This window comes from Anopheles gambiae, chromosome 3 (genome assembly GCF_943734735.2).
Source record: "Anopheles gambiae chromosome 3, idAnoGambNW_F1_1, whole genome shotgun sequence".
Lineage (NCBI taxonomy): Eukaryota > Metazoa > Arthropoda > Insecta > Diptera > Culicidae > Anopheles > Anopheles gambiae.
In genome coordinates, this window is record NC_064602.1 from 26,768,548 (window position 1) to 26,784,565 (window position 16,018).

General features: G+C 44.4%; 1 protein-coding gene across 3 annotated transcripts in view; it reads left to right on the forward strand.

Annotated features, from left to right (window-relative positions):
• The first annotated feature begins 2,357 nt into the window (after nt 1-2,357).
• LOC1280097 (uncharacterized) overlaps nt 2,358-16,018 on the forward strand; it is a 40,897-nt gene continuing 27,236 nt past the window's right edge. The window contains exons 1-2 of one of the 3 annotated variants that reach the window (XM_061656497.1): nt 2,358-2,634; nt 5,400-5,632. The gene's annotated coding sequence lies outside the window, so the exon portion shown is untranslated. The remainder of the gene's footprint in view (nt 2,635-5,399; nt 5,633-16,018) is intronic. The other 2 variants (XM_061656498.1, XM_061656496.1) reach the window with 2 other exon arrangements.

Below are 16,018 nucleotides of genomic sequence, written 5' to 3' on the forward strand. Positions count from 1 at the left end.
CTCGGTCCTTCCCAGTGGTGGGTTGAAAAATTTGTATCCCTCGTTTTGAGAGCTTTTCTCGTTGCGTTTTTGCGCTTTGCTCTTTTGATTTTTCACATCGTTGAGGAACACAGTGACCAAACTGACCAACTGGTTTGTGGAGCAGACGATCCGGGGCTACGGGGCTATGAAAAATAGTCATCCCACTTTGCTTGAACGCTCCCTCACACACACACACTTGCCCGTATTCACTGTCCAATGTCTAGAATTGAATGAATAGAATCAGCAGCTGAAAAACCACCCACTGGCAAGGGAGCAAGGGAGGGAAAAAGCTCGTAAAAAGCATAAGTCAAAGTCCATCCATTGTGTAACGATCACGGTACGACTCATTTACCATCCCTTGCCGACTTTTACTTGCCCTTCGCTCGCTCTCTCTCTCTCTCCCTCTCTCTCTTTCTTTCTTTCTTGATTTGCTTTGCTTCAATCTTTCCCTCTCTCTTGCTTGTTTCACATTCATTTCCACACACTCACACCCGGGCAAGCAGGCATTCTTGGCTTAAACATTTTGAACTCTTCTTCTCCCAAACATTTACCCCCTCCGGAAGCTCTCACACTATCCCCTCCCGCTGCTGCACCGTAGCACAGCATAAAAGGATACGGTAGTTGTGATCTGATGGTCGGTTAAACCGTTGTTATTATCCGGTTGCTTGCCATCCAGCCGTGAAGTGTAGTCTCGCTCTCTTTGGGGCGAAAGCAACCCTGTCGCAGGCTGCGTAAGATAGGGGATCATGTGAAGAGCGAGGATGAGGGTGGTTGAAATGTGAGATGATTACGGGAATGCATGAAATGGATTTTGAAGCATAAAGAGTGGGAGAGATTTGTCATTTCTGGCGCATTTTTTTTTTTTTGTTCTTGTGTCATCTTGTCTGTGCAAATGCGCTCAAGTGGCTTTATGAGACAACTGTAGGGCGAATGGCAGTTTTTTTTGGTAATTTAAAGCTTTTATTGTGATTTTTTTTAATATAAATTTAAGAATTTCAACAACCAATGCGCAGGGATCAGTTTGGAACAACTGTCAGGATAAAACTGTGAGACACAGTTTGTATTAAACTTCGGTTATTACTAAAATTTGTAATATTTGATTGGTATTATTGTTATTTTAATCGATGACGCTGCTGCTATTAGAGTTTACTTTTTTTTAAAGAGTTATATATCAGGATTTTTAATTTTTTGTATTTTTTTCTTTGAAGCAAAGATTGTTTCATAACTTTCGATGTCGAACTCGTTTTTTTTTTTGAATACTGGGTCATTGTATTACAATACGTAGAATATTTTTCTGTGGGAGCTCTTGAGACATGGTAGAGCACAAAAAAAGTAAAACATTATGCTGATTTTTTCTTTCTAATCTGATCTGATTCTTGGTTGAACGTTCAACGAATTGTTTTGATTTTTATAAATATTTTTGTTGCAGACAGTTTTAGAGAAATCCAATCATTCCTTTTCAAGTATAATAATAAATTTTCACGAAAATAATGGCTTTGGAAATAATACTTCACATTGCTCGGCAGAACTTATGGGGGATTTCCAAAATTTACCCCAAAATAAGCATACTTTTAAGGATGTCAGATTTCCTCCTCAGATAGTTTCCTAATCTGAATTGCAAATATGGTTTGCTCTTTAGGGAAATATGAATCGTTACACAATTATTATATTAAAATGCCTATCCCTGATCTGCACCTGCTGAAGGTAACAAATAATATCAATAACAATTCCATAACTTGTCCATACTACTGTCACTTTTTAAAGTACAAATTACCCTCAAATGTATGTTCGCCCACATTAAAGCATCGAAAACCAAGAGATGCGTTTCTGTGTGTGTGTGTTCTTTTTTCCCGACCCATTCTGGATAACCTCACCCTTCAACTTTACATCCTCTCTGTCAGAAAGGCTTTCTCATCGCATTTATCTCGCTCTCTCCCTCTTTCTCTCTCTTTTATCCTCGCTCTAATCCTCGTTTTCCCTGTCGCCTCTTCACCGACCCGCTCCATCGCTTCAGTACTCCATCAGCACCATCATCAAAACTCGGAAGTAAAAACAACCCGTTCACCTTTCCGACAGCATCTCTCTCTTTGTGCGTGTGTATGTGCAAGTTAGTTCCCGTATTTCCCACCACCGTTCACAGTGGCGCTGCGCGACCTACCCACAACAAACGCATGCGCTCTCCCGCCGAACAACAGCCGAACAGCCACCGTACGACCGAACAGGTCCCGCGGTGCTGGACAGAAGAAAAAAAAAACAAAAACGGAGAGCGCTCGCGAGAGCAAAACACTCATCACGCTCTCACCAACCAGCAAACCGCCCGAAGAGATGGCTCTCGATGGTGCCAGCTTCGGGAGATGCTCGGGAGATCGGGCCCGCTGTGCAGCATCGCCAAATGCCGTCGGTCAGCCCGGTTCTGTCCACCAGCAGTACTGGCAGACACATTCGGTGCGAAAGACGCCACACGGTCGGGTTTTTGTAGGTGTGTACTAGCCGCGTGTAAAACCCGCGACCGGTTCCGGCGCGGCCACCTATCTCGTGACGAGGTGACGAAGTGCAACAGCAGCAGCAGCAGCAGCAACAACAACAACAACAGCAAACGCTGTTTTCCCTCAGGTGTGTGTGTGTGCGTGTGTGTGCGTGTGGGTTTGTGAAAAGCTGGGAAAAGGAGTTAAAGATGCAATAAGAAAGAATAAAAGTAACACGATCCTGCCGGATGAAACGGAAACAGTGACCACTGAGTGAAGCAAAGACGACGGCGTTTACCCTTCAAACGAAACGCCTGTGTCGTGTTTGTGTGTGTGTGTGTGCTTGACTCGTTCGCTTCACGATTAATGTGTGAGAGTGGAGCTGCTTGCTGTTGCCGCATCGTGCAGCCCAATGTTGCAGGATGCTGTTTACCAGCAAGGCACAAACAAGTAGCTTCGAGCCTCGAGTTTGTGGGAAAAAGCGATTAAACACTCCACCCGCGGCTCGGGAAGGGTTTTGCTTCCGGCTCCAGGGCAGCAACCCAAGTGGTTGAGTGAAATTCTGGCCTCCAAATCGAGTCAAGACAACTTGCCCGTGTGGTGTGCGTGTTTTGTTCCTATTATTTGCGCTTCCCTATTTCACCGTTTCCCATGCTCCACCGCACCAGCAAGCGTATGAGTGGGCGGATATATGGGTGCCGTACGTACGTGTGTGTGTGTGTGTGTGTGTGTGTATAGTGTAGTGGTGCTGGAAACAGGCATCAAGGCGCCTCGATGGCTGCCGGTGGCTGCAGCCGAGTAAAGGCAACTGCGAGCGACAGAGCAAGAGCGCTCCCGTGCGTGAAAGGAAGCAGACGCATTCGAGTGGAAAGTTGGAAAGTGAAAACGTGACTCGCAGTGGGAAAAAGAACGGTGAAACAGGCCCGGAACCTGCCGGAAACGGCATCCACCGTTGAATCGTGATGCTAGTATATGTGTGTGTGCGTGGCCGTGTGTATGAGTGTTGTTTGTTAGCATCCATTTCGTTCCGGGGTGGGTTTATGCGCCCCCTTTCTTCTTGTTCGTTTCGCCAGAAAATCAATCGACTGGGCGTTGTATCGTTCGATTTCGGTGAAAATCGACCCTCTGAAGTGAAGGGAGAAGCTTGTGAAAAGGAGCAAGAAAAAAATATAATCAAACACATCCCTTTGCCACCGTGTGCAAGTGTCAAGATTTCCATCAACGGTTGCCTTTCCACCTGGGTGAACATGAAACGAGGCAATAATGTGGAACTGTGTTGCAAATAAATCACTCCTGCAGTTTCCCACCTTCGTCTGGATTTCAGCCGGCCTGATTGGTGTGTTTTGTGAAGAAAATAACCCTCCCAAAAATAGAACCCTTAATGCGTGTAGACTAGTGTGGAGAGCTGCGTTAGTACCTTCACATCCTTCACACACAAAAGTCCCATCGAATGAGCTCCAGAACAGCAGTTCTGGCAGAAGTCTTGCGCTAGACAACGAACCCATCACTTTCACATGCTAATTCGATTTCATCCCTAATCCGTCCCATCCTTCCCACTAGCGGCACTGTCACTCATTCCATCGTTGGTTTATTTTTCACACATATTCATCAACATCCCAGCAGGCTCCATTCGAAACCCATCCCAACCCCATGCGTGCGTGCTGCTTCCATAATCATAAACACAGGCGGACAGGCGGCTTTTGCACCACACTCGATACACCACAACGGACTAGAGCCGACTGCCACCCGGTGCGTGAAATAATTTGCTTCCGGTGGGGAGCAAGTAAGCACCTCGGTGTCGAATGTGTCGTCTGGGAAAGGGAGGACGACGGTTGGCAAACGATTGGCAAGCAGGCTCATCCGGCTGGGCCTGTTTGCGCCTGCTTACACGGCAACACCGGCATAACGGTGGGTCGTTGATGGATGGATGTTGTTTTAGGTCGAATGTGTTGAGTGTGTCGTGGAGTAGTGTAAGTGGAGTTTCGTACAACTAGGGAAAACACAAACAGGAAACTAGCAGCATGTCTTTAGAACATGAAGCAAAGAGGAAATGTAACTATGGACAAGGAAGAAAGATAACACGAACATACATTTCACCGGAAATAATCCAAAGCATATAAAAAAGAGCAAATCATGATTTATGTGACATTATTTTATTTCAAATAACAAAACTAAGCATAAAAACCATCAAAAAACAAAAAAAAATCCCACCGATCAGCGCTAAGCTTCCTACTACCTGTACTGTAGTGCTTTTTCTTACCAAGAGTTTTTCACGCAAGCAAAAAAAAAACCCCAATCCCTCAATATACTCCAACGCGTCTATCTATTATGTGTATGTGTGCGTGTGCGTGTTGTGTCTATGCCTGTCTGTGTGTTCGATGAGCGGGTTGTGACGAGCGAAAGGATTTATCGCTCAATAACGAAGGATTAAAGGAACCATCGTTAGTATCGCCTCCATCACACCTGCAAACGCCATCATCGGGGCGCGATCACGCGAACGTCAACGTTGGAAAATGGATTAAAAAGCAGTTTTAGAGCCACCACTTTCCGCAATACACCCCCTCCCCCCACTACCTGTTTTTTCCTAGAATACGTCTCAATGTGTCAAACGTAGCACGGTGCGCGTGTTTGTGACAGCATACAATAACCGAAAAAAAAAATCCGGCTTCAAAGTAGCTGTGCGTTTGTGTGCTTGTTTGTGTGTGTGTTTGTGTGCTTATATATATTGGAAGGCAGTGGCAGTGTGATTGGCGGGTGAACGGGCAGGCAGGCGACGGAAAGGATCATAAAAATAAGCATTACCTCGCACGTTGAAAAGGATAAACCTCCCCAAGGGATCATTTTTCAACCGACCGGTTCTTCGCGCCACCACCTACTTACGCGTTCTTTCCTTCTCTTTCTTTTTTTGAAAAGCAGTTTTCAGAACGTTCTGTAGCGAGGGCGGCAATTGACAGAACGGGTTAAGCCCCCTGGCCAGTGAAACAACTTTGCCCTGGGAGTGTATGGAGGGGAAAAGTGAGAAGTAAAACGTAGAACAGCAAAATGGCAGAAGTGATAATGCGAAAGTAGCTGCGATCCCCAGAACAGTGGCCAGTGGTATCTTATTGCAATATTGGACCCGTTTGACCCCGGTCGGTAAAAAAAAGGTAAGTTGAAAACAGAAGACGAGACTTGGAATCTTTTTTCTACGCACCCCCCCCCCCCCCCCCTGTGGCTATTTTTCTTCTTTTTTTCTGACCCTTCCTTGGGCTGGTTGAGGTTGAGTGGCAAAATTAGCATCCCCGGGATCAAACACTCCAGCGAACCGCTGTGCTGGAGTTTGTGACGAGCAAATAACCAACAAACGGAGCAAAAAATCCCTGCCAACTAAACTACCCTGCGCAACACAACCTGTCCACCACCCGCTGGGCTTGTTGACAGTTGCAAAGCGAAACCGCAAGCCAATGTTGCCGAATCCGTTTGCGCGAACCGATGATGGCCCGCGCGTGGACTGACCGCGGGCTGGTGTTAAACTTTTTCCCCTCGATCCAAGCACCCCATCCAGTCGAGTTGTCGATGTAAGTGTGTGTGTGTGCGAGTGTTGGTCTCGCATTTTATTTTATTCCCCATCGTGCTGCATGGGGCATTTTGCACACCGACCGAAGCGGATGAGAAGGTGGCAAAATTTCACGAAGCTTTTTGCGGTTTCTGGCACCGTACCAGCTCATTGGTGCCGGCTATCTGTGTGTGTGTATGTTTGTGTGTGTATGTGTCTTTCGGGTGTTATAATTGGGAAAACTTTACACACACACCCAAAACCCAGCCCGAAGCTGGAGCAAATTGTTCGATCAGAGCGGAGTGGGAAAGTGGCAGAGTGGGCCGAAAACCTCTGCTTTGCCAACATGTTCCAAAACCATTACATGTGCACGAACATCAAGCAACGGGGCTTTTCGGGGTGTGGCGTTGCAGTTGCTGCCAATACGTGCTTCGTTTTAGGAAAAATGTTTCATACGCTTGCGGTCAGGCAAACAAGCGATAGGCAAGAGATTTTTAAGCAAAACCAGGGGCAGCAGCAACAGTACAGTATTGAAGGGAGAGACGATTTAAACAAAAAACAACCACTCCGTTGTCGATTAAAGCTGGTTGGAATATTAAATTACTTGGATGAACTATTTGGGTAAAACATTGCCCGGACGGGACTGGCGGGATGACAGCTTTGTCGGTGGCAGTGGGCCCGTGGGCAGTGGGTAGTACACGTGCGTACAACGTTTAACATCCATTACGCTGATTGCTTATGGGAGAGACTTTTGTTTTATTCATCTCGCAAGCGATTTTTCGGGGTTACGGGTTCGGACAGAGGGGAGAGTTTTCGAGTTCCTGTCATAAGTAGGGAAAAGGGGTAGAAATCCACGGTGGACCTTACTTGGAGGACAGAATAGCTCCCTGTTTTATGGACTTTTTGGATTGGGTTTGAATGTGAAATACTACAATGAATGCAATTCATTCCAATATTCATTAGGGTTTTTACTTTTCCATTTCTGCTTTTTACATTTTCTATTTAAGTATTACATTTTTGTCTGTATTACATTCGCCATAATTCGTCTGTTTTTTATTCAGGAATGGGAAGATATCTGACTTTTCGTTCTTCATTTTACCATAAAGACCCAAGTGGTCATGCAGAGTAACAATGAGATGGGAACCAAATGGCAGAGTTCGATGAATTCCTTCCGGCACCATGACAGTGGCATATTTAAAAAAAATGTGGCAGTGGCTGAGTAAAATTTATATGTGGATAAAACAAAGCGAAGTTTTTCAAAATAATGACCAGCGAATGGTGGAAATACGTGGAAATGTTAATACAAACCATTGACCGTGTTTAAGCGACAAAACCAAAGAATCCCTCATACCTTCAATTTAATGTCAGTTTGTAATATCATGACACAAATAAATTGATTTTTTCTATTAAAGGGGCCCTTCACGATTCTAGTCAGTTTTTTGTATGGAGTTTAACAGTTGGAGGCTAAAATCATGTAAACACTCCATACAAAACCACACACAAAACTAGCCTGCAATTTTCAGTCTAGATTATTCTAGCCTCAAAGCTAGAATTAGATTCGAGTACCTGCTCGAAAAATGGCAAAACAAGGTGGTGTTTACATTTACCCCAAGGTGCATTAAAGAGATCACGTGGTGGAATCTAGAATCAAAGTGTATGTAGTGCAGGTGGTCTCATAGCATATTTTTTATAACTTAATTTGAATATCACTTTTTGACAGGATGGGTGAAAACTTTTGTTCAAACAAGATTTCTGGAGGCTTGACGAATACATATAACACTCTTAAAAAGTTCCTTCAGAAACAGAAACGATAAAAATCTGCCTTCTGAAGTCATACACCTTGGGATAAGCCCACCTGTATATTATACTCAATTCGATAGCTGCTCGAAAACTGCTATACAATGCAAACAGCTGACAGGCTGAAATTTCAGCCTACGAACTTAAAACAGAAAGGACCCCAAAGTCATGATTTTACAGCTGATATTTTCTGGAAGCGATTTGGACGTACTCGTAGACAGTTTAAATAGAAAACACGATTTTATATGAAAATCCGCGATTTTTCTATGAAGGTTAAGAGTGACGGTGTTTATATAGACAGTTTGTGAGTTTATGTATGACATGGAGGTACATATCCCAACTAACAAAATCGACATGCTTTCTCATTCTATGCAATAGATCAGTAAACCTGAGAATGCGAGAAAGCATGTTGATTTTGTCGCTTAGGATGAACATAAAGAAGTATGCAGGGTGCTCCAACTACAGAGCATCTTTTCTTTAGTTAATTGAATGATTATGAAAAAAAATGACACAATAGCTAACATGCTGAAGTATCAACCATCAAACATGGTTTGTATTCATTCTAGTTTACATACCTTAGCAAGATTATCGTTTCCACGATTTGCTATGGCTGCTTTTGTATGAAATCTGTTATTGTACGTTCTTAGTAAAGAAGGAACACATCTCTATAAACAAACACGGAAACACATTATCTAATGTCTATTGTAACTAATATGCAATACATGTGGATGATAGTAATGATGTTTGTGATGATCATAAGAAATTAAACAACTCATTGAGCAACGAACATAAAGCTCTATAAGTTCTGAGAACGGTTTAACAAGTTGCACGTCCTAACGACATATCAATCATACGTTTAGTAACCATACGGACCAAGCTCTCGGCACGGAAAGACTTATTATCCTGCCAAGACTATAAGCCACAGACAACAAGGAATATGTATCATTAAATGTTTGTTTTATAACAAGAACAATGTTTTGTTTAAATAAGTAAAACCATCATAGCTGAGTCAATTGTTTGAAATCATGAACTTTAAATATAATGAAGTATTTGTATGATTTTTTTAAATAAGAATGATTCTTTATACTTACAAACGCATGGACTTTGATTGTAAATGACAACCTTCGGATCACATTCAGTTACACATTTAAATCTATAAGCACGTACGCACAAAATGACCCATAAAAGCCCCTTTTTCCCTCCATTTTGCCAACTGTTCACCCGGCAAAGGGTACAGCACACTTTTTCCACACCAACACTTCTCGATTACATACGCACACACACACCCACACACCGACAGTACACACAGTGACAGTAAGGGCAGGCAAATACCTTTCGGAAGCCCATGGTACCGTCGGCACCGGTCTGATAAAGGTGTAGAAAATTTTCCTTGAAAACAAAACCTTCGTCAGCAGCTGCTGTCATCTGGTTTGGGAGGGGGTGGGAGGGGGCCCTACCTGGCAGGTTGCAGACCAACCATCATCCCGCTCTCGTGGTATAGTGTGTGTGTGCCTGTGCGCTGCAGAAAAGGGTTCTTGCTTTCGGCCGGCATGCGGCGAAAAGGGAAATTGTTTTCTCCGAAGGAAACTCTATTATTACGCAAATACGACTGTTTCGAATAACAGTTTTGTCCTAAATCTCCCAGAAAACCCGCTTGACTCTGGCTGAGTGGCCTTCGGCAAAAAGAAAAGTACACGAGGCTAAGCAGTAAGGCAAGATCAAGCGAGCGTGCCTGTGACAACCGGAGGGCGTCTTCCAGGCCCTTATCTTTCAATCCATACCCTGTCTGCGTGCGCCGTGCCTTAAACTGGGGAATTTCTCGAGCAAAGGTTTGGCTTCTTTCGATGAAAAGCCATCCGAACTGCTTCTCTGTAAATGTGTACGTGCGTGTTTGTGTAGCAGTCATAAAGTGAAGCATCCTTGAGCTTGGCGTCGTGTTTGGCGAGCAGATTGAGCTGTCAATTTTTTTTTCTGTCCACCATACTGAGGTGTCGTAGAATCAATCATGCACGAGCTAATTCGAAGAACTATTCCTGCACTGTTGGCCGTTGGAAAATGACTCAATTCAACGTTAGGCCTATATTTCACTCCACCCGCTAGCATACGGCACTCACAAAACTCGCAAACCAAAAAAAGCTTCATCCGGCCGGATGAATCGTGTTTGAATAAAAGCAAAGGGCAAGAGCGTTGCTCGTACATCGTGCTCGAATGCTGCTGCTGCTGCTGCTGTTGGATGTCAGATGATCGGCGGCGTCAACGTGCCTGTGGTCGGGTGGTTTTGCTTCAAAATTCAATCGAATCAGTCTGACCCCTGCAACATCATAAAAAACAAGCTGAAGGCTGAAGCGATTGGTAAAGCCCATCATTGACTTTATGCGCTTCTGTTTCCGATTTCAGACGTTCTCGCTTTCTCTCTTTCTCTCTCTCTCTCACACTCTCCCTTTCTCTTTCTATCAACGACTCGTAGCACCATCGTTTCAGAATTGATTGACTTTTTTATTCCGTTATCACAATCCCGTCAAGTGGATGCCGTCACGTACTGCTTGATGGTGTTGGCGAAGAATTCAAACCATCCCCCAATTCGGACCGTCCCGCCCACAGTCGCGCCGCGTTCTCGCTCGAGTGAGCATCGACCAAAAGCGAACAAACAGCGCCCAAAGTAAGAAAGTCAGCACGAGCCAAGAGCAGTGCGGAATGGTAGATGTTTCAACACCGGAAGCTGCTTCCCGTTCACTGCTGTCACGCATCATTTCCAATTTATATTTTGCACAGCGCCCCCTGAATCCCCCACAGCCCAACGCACATCCTTCGCATGGGAAGCAGGTGTGAGCTGTTCTTTTGGGGGGAAAGGCAAGCGCTTGTATTGGTCGTAAAGCCAAGCCTTACGGTCCACCGAACACCAAACGGTGCTTCACTTTCGGCACCTTGTGGGGCGCGAAATGGAATCGTTCTCCCCGTGTTTTATGATTTCACTTTTTCCATCGCAAAAGACAAGCAACTTTGCCATCGTTCGGCTGCAGGGGAAGTGCGGCGTGTGGTTTGCCACAATCGGTGCCCAACACATCGCACCACCATCAGTGTTCATCATCATTGTGCAATTCATTACTGGGTTGGTGGCGTTCTGTGGCTTTCTGCTTCCTTTGCATTCTCTGGCAAAAGTTTCGGTCAATGTCTCATTTGCTTTGCACCCTGTTTCAATTTGTGTGCAATTTATTTTCTTTACACTCGTGGCGTGGCATTGTACAGCTACTTGAGGTGCTTTCATTGTGTGTGTGTGAGAGTTTTTTTTCCTCTTTCTTCTAGCTCTGCTGTAAAAGAACGGTAGGAAGGTTTCGTTTAATGGAAAATGGAAAATTTGCAACCGCAATGCATTACCCTTCCGCAGCTATATTGTGTTGCTCACTCGCCACGGTAGTCATTATCAGCTGCTATACAGTCGCTGCGAACAATGTACGTTGCTGGTACGGCCACTAATAGAAGTTTCATTCCGCTGTCGACAGCCTCCCTTGGGGTGTCTCTGCAGTGGATGAGTTGGAGTTGAATCTGAACTGTTTTGGCACAATCGAGAGCCGCTTGGAGAGCGAGGAAGAAAGAGAGAGAGAGAGATAAGACTAGGCAAAATAGCAATTAGTGTGGCTTGGTAAATAATGAAGAACTGACTAGAAACTAAAGATAAAAAAGTGAGTCCCTCACGTGCTACGTGGAGGCGCCCAGTTGTTTTCATTTTTTGCATGGAGACGCATGGTGTTTTGTTGAAAAGCTTGGCTAAGCACGGTAAAACGTTGTATTACTCGGTATAAAAGTAGTTCAGTAGTTTATATAATATAAAATCCATTTAAATAAATGAAACATTAATATTAAATATGTAATGAAATTCAAGTTTCGCCTAATGATATCCTAATAGCTTTACCGATATACAGATGCTCATACTTTTCCAATTTATTTAATTATAGTTGAGAGCACAGAAAGCTGTATCAACTACATTGAATGAAAAACAAACAAACAATATTCTTCCTTTTTGTCGTCTTAAAGAAGGTTCTCTCTCTATCTCACTTTTGAAGGTGTTAGGTTTAACATCAAAAATCAATCTGGCCCACGAAGAAACACGAAACCATCAACTAGCCCGCTTGTTAAATGGGTTGATGTAGCCGAATCACGAACAATTTCATCACCGGCACCATTTGGAGGCACCATCGTACCGTCCCAGCTGTGAACGTTCTCGTTCACGGCTGGCCATGAGTTTTCATCCCCATTACACGTTTGCCTCTTTCCGCAACAAAGCTAATTAGTGATTGTTGAATTTTTGATGACATTCGCGAGAACAAACACACACACACACACACACACACACACACACACACACACACACACACACACACACACACAAACAAACTCTGGCCCCTGGTTTAAGATGTCCGTGGCAGCAGCAGCAGCAGCAAAGGACCGTCTGCCTTAACGGCCACCTGTAAATGTTTAATCGTGTTCCCAGCTCCGTTTTTTTGCTGCTTGGAGAACTTCGTAGAGCTTTAACCATTCAGGCTGGTTGTATATTTTAGCTGACTTTTAGGCTTACAAGAAGGACGCCATGAACGGGACAAACAAAACCAAATGCTATGCGCTATCTTAACGGTTCGCTCGATTATGGTCTTAAGCTTTGGGCAAGAAACTGTTTTGCCCAATATTAGCCCTACTCCTGCTGAGCCTTTACTTGGGCGGGGTGTGCGGAATGGTTAGGTGGGAAGTGAATTTGGGTCATCGACACGATTAGTCTGGTGGTGTATGGGGAGGAATGGATTTGGAAGGCTTTAAATATTCAAGCAAATGCTGCTTGGTTGCAGATTGGGCCAGAAAGAGGCAACCAGTAGCAAGCAAAATGATAATAAAATACCACGAAATAGATTAAGAAGATATAATTTAACGGAATATTGTTAAAGAAGTTAATATAACATGTGTAAAACATCAACAAATACAAAATGAGTGATTTTTTAAGATAACAAGGATATTAAATTTCGTTGAAAAAGCCATCAAAAATAGTTTACAATTTCATGAAAAGTATTTGTTAATTTTAGAAAAGTTCGTATAACAAATTCTTCAAAATTGCAACTTGTAATAACTCAAGGCAAAATAGAAAAAAAAACAATGTCTAATGCAATGTTCATTCCTCTCGATTTCCCTTGACACTTTGCACTACCTACCTGTTCCAATTTGCCCTGCAAATATAGCATGCTAACCTTAGATGCCATCATCGACCGTTTGGTGAGGCTCCAACCGTACAAGCCTGCCACATCCGGGCTACTATGTGACGAGATTTTCGGGTGGTAGATTTTTGAAATAATATCTCCACCTTGTCCCATCGCACCACTGGCATGTGCTGGCGAAAAACCAGTGTGTGATCTTGCCCCTCTTGCGGACTCACGGCAACGCTGGTCACTCAACTACCGCCAAGACTGCGGCAAAGGTCCATTTTTATCCTTCACGGATCTGTGCGGCGTAGATAGATGGTGTTTGAGCAGCGTTGCCTGCCAGCGGAAAGCACAGTGATTCTCCCACGCAACCCCGGCAGAAGACGGACACCGTCATAAGTTAATCTGTTTTTGTGATGGATTTATGCAACTCATCCTCCCCTGCTGCACCCGGCTGTGAAACTTCTCCCACATCATCATCAGGATGACGCGCCTGCTGGGTAGCGGATCAGGTTGGCCCTGGCCTGGCGCGAAAAGATAGATAGCGCTGGAAGCTGATGGCATCCGCCCCGGCTCGTAACCGCCGTACGTGGGCGAATGCATACGATCCCGATGCGCTCACCCGACAACTCGGAGTGTGTATGTGTGTGTGTGTGTCTGTGGGCATCATGTCGTGCTGTATCGTATATCATCTGCAACATGATACAGGGACACCGAACATGCTGGAGCTATTCCCATTTGTGGTCTTCAATCTTGCCGCCGGTTTTGGCCTTCTAATGTCAGCTTCAGACTTTTTTTTGCCCCAAATGTAGGCTGATGGAGAGTGGGAGGGATGTGGTGCAGAATATCGTTTGCCGGAGGTGGTGCAAGGTTATGTTAAGAACGCTTGTTGACGATGCTTTTTAAGCGTAGAAAACTGGGAAAATATTTGCACACCGCGACGCAGGATATACATCGGAAGTGCATTAGCAGTGCGGGCAACACCGTCCTTACCGGCGTTTGGTGGTTTGCGATGGGACGAAACCATTTTTCAAGCGTTTTTTTTTTTTTTTTGGATGACAGAATATGAACATGTTCTGCGTGTGACAAGCTACACGTGAACGTGAACTAAATTATTTTGTTTTTTTTTTTTTTTTTCATTAGATTCTTTGCTGTTGCTGTCTTTATTGCGAAAAAAGCCATGATATTTTTCCATGGTATGAATTCGAGAATATAGAGGAAATGTAGGTTAAGCTCGATGATAATTGATAACTACACAGGGAATTTTAATCTACTTGTTGTTATGGAGCATCATAGGCTCCAAGTGTCTGAAATATGGCTTCTTTAGACCAGTTCTTTTAAAATGTATGGTCAATTGTCCAACAAGAATTCATCCCAGAGAATTCGGATAATCGAATTGGATATGCTACTAATAGTAAAGGGAAACTCATTTCGATGTGACAAAACACCTATGATATATCACATAATATACGCAGAAGATAAATACAAAACTAAAAAAAAAAATTATGTTCCCTTTGTGCTTGAAACAAAGTTACTCGAAAAGTACTCATTTCGACGTTTGCTTGAAACGAAACTACTCGAAAAGTACTCGAAAAATGATTGCCTTGGCAAATACTTGACAACAACTCATGGTTGCCCTAAACTGAAGCATGTTTTTGCTTCCATGCTGCCTTTTTTATAACATTTTCCAACCCAACATGTAAAGAGAGGGCAAAACAGTCTTCAAAAGCAAAGTGAACGACACATCCTGCTGTCAGAAACTACCAATTCTTTCAACAATTTCTGTTTTTCTCTCTGACGTTAGCGCAGTCTTTTTTTTTCTACAGACAGCCCAACCAAATTTTCACATCAAAACACGACCATCGTACCGAGCTTTGGAATTGATTTAATTGCATGATTGTCCTGGGGCGTCCCAGAAGCAGAAGAAGTCATCGGAGAGATGGCTTCATCGTGGTGGGTGAGCTTCGTTCCGGTGTGCTGTTTTAGAAGGGGGGGGGGGGGGGGGGAAGCCTCGCCGCAACACAAAAAACCTTGTGTGCGTGTTTTTTTCTAAATGAGAAACGTGCTTTCGTTTGCGAGAAACTGTGTGGGGGAAAAAAATCTCCGAAATAAGGGAAAAAAGACAAAACCCACTATGGAATGTACGCACACACTCACACACGAAATGGCACTGTAGCTCGTTTAGGTAAACAAAAAACCCACCAACGGGGCGAAGCTTTGATGAAGCGCGGTTGAGGACCGGCAGGGGCACAGAAATTTAAATTATTCCACTCAATAGAGAGCAAAGGAAAGGGACAGAGAGATGGATAGAGAGAGAGAAAATACAAAACCGCCCATACCACTCCAGACAGGCGACTCTGTCTCGACGGGTCGACGTGCCTGACGTGACGGGCCCACCCGCGCCTCTAGCATTACCAAAAAGGGTAAGCTTAGTTTTGTTAGTGAGCGGTGTGCGTGAGTGTGTGTGTGTGTGTGTGTGTTGTCACTTCACTGCAACTGAAGAGGAACTTTTCGCATGTGAGCTAGAATGTTGATTCGTATCGTTTTTTTCCGCTGCTGTTGTTGTATGTTCGCTCGCATTTCAACATCCTCCTCCTAACCATCGGTGGGTAAGATAGCGCGTATTACGTATTAGAGTGCAGAAGTCCGGAGAGTCCGGAGGGGGGGGGGGGGGGGGGCAAAATAAATAACAAAATAACTCTCCCTCTCTCTCTCTCTCTCACTCCTCCCCGGGAAAATCCCTCGCTTACACTACGGTTTTTGGACAAAATCCATCGGTGGAATTCCACCGGGGAATTGCGCTGCCTGCATGTGCGCATACGTTAAGCCTCGCGGTGCTATGGATTGACGCGGTGCGTGATGGACCCTCGCAAAACCCTCGCCAAAGGCCTTCCACGGTTGGACGAGGCCGGCGAATGCCGAAGCAGCGCGTATGGGTGGAGGTGCGCTTCGCACAAAACCTTCCCCGGCTTCATACGATACGAATTATCCGCATGGCTTCAAAATTAAATTCATGG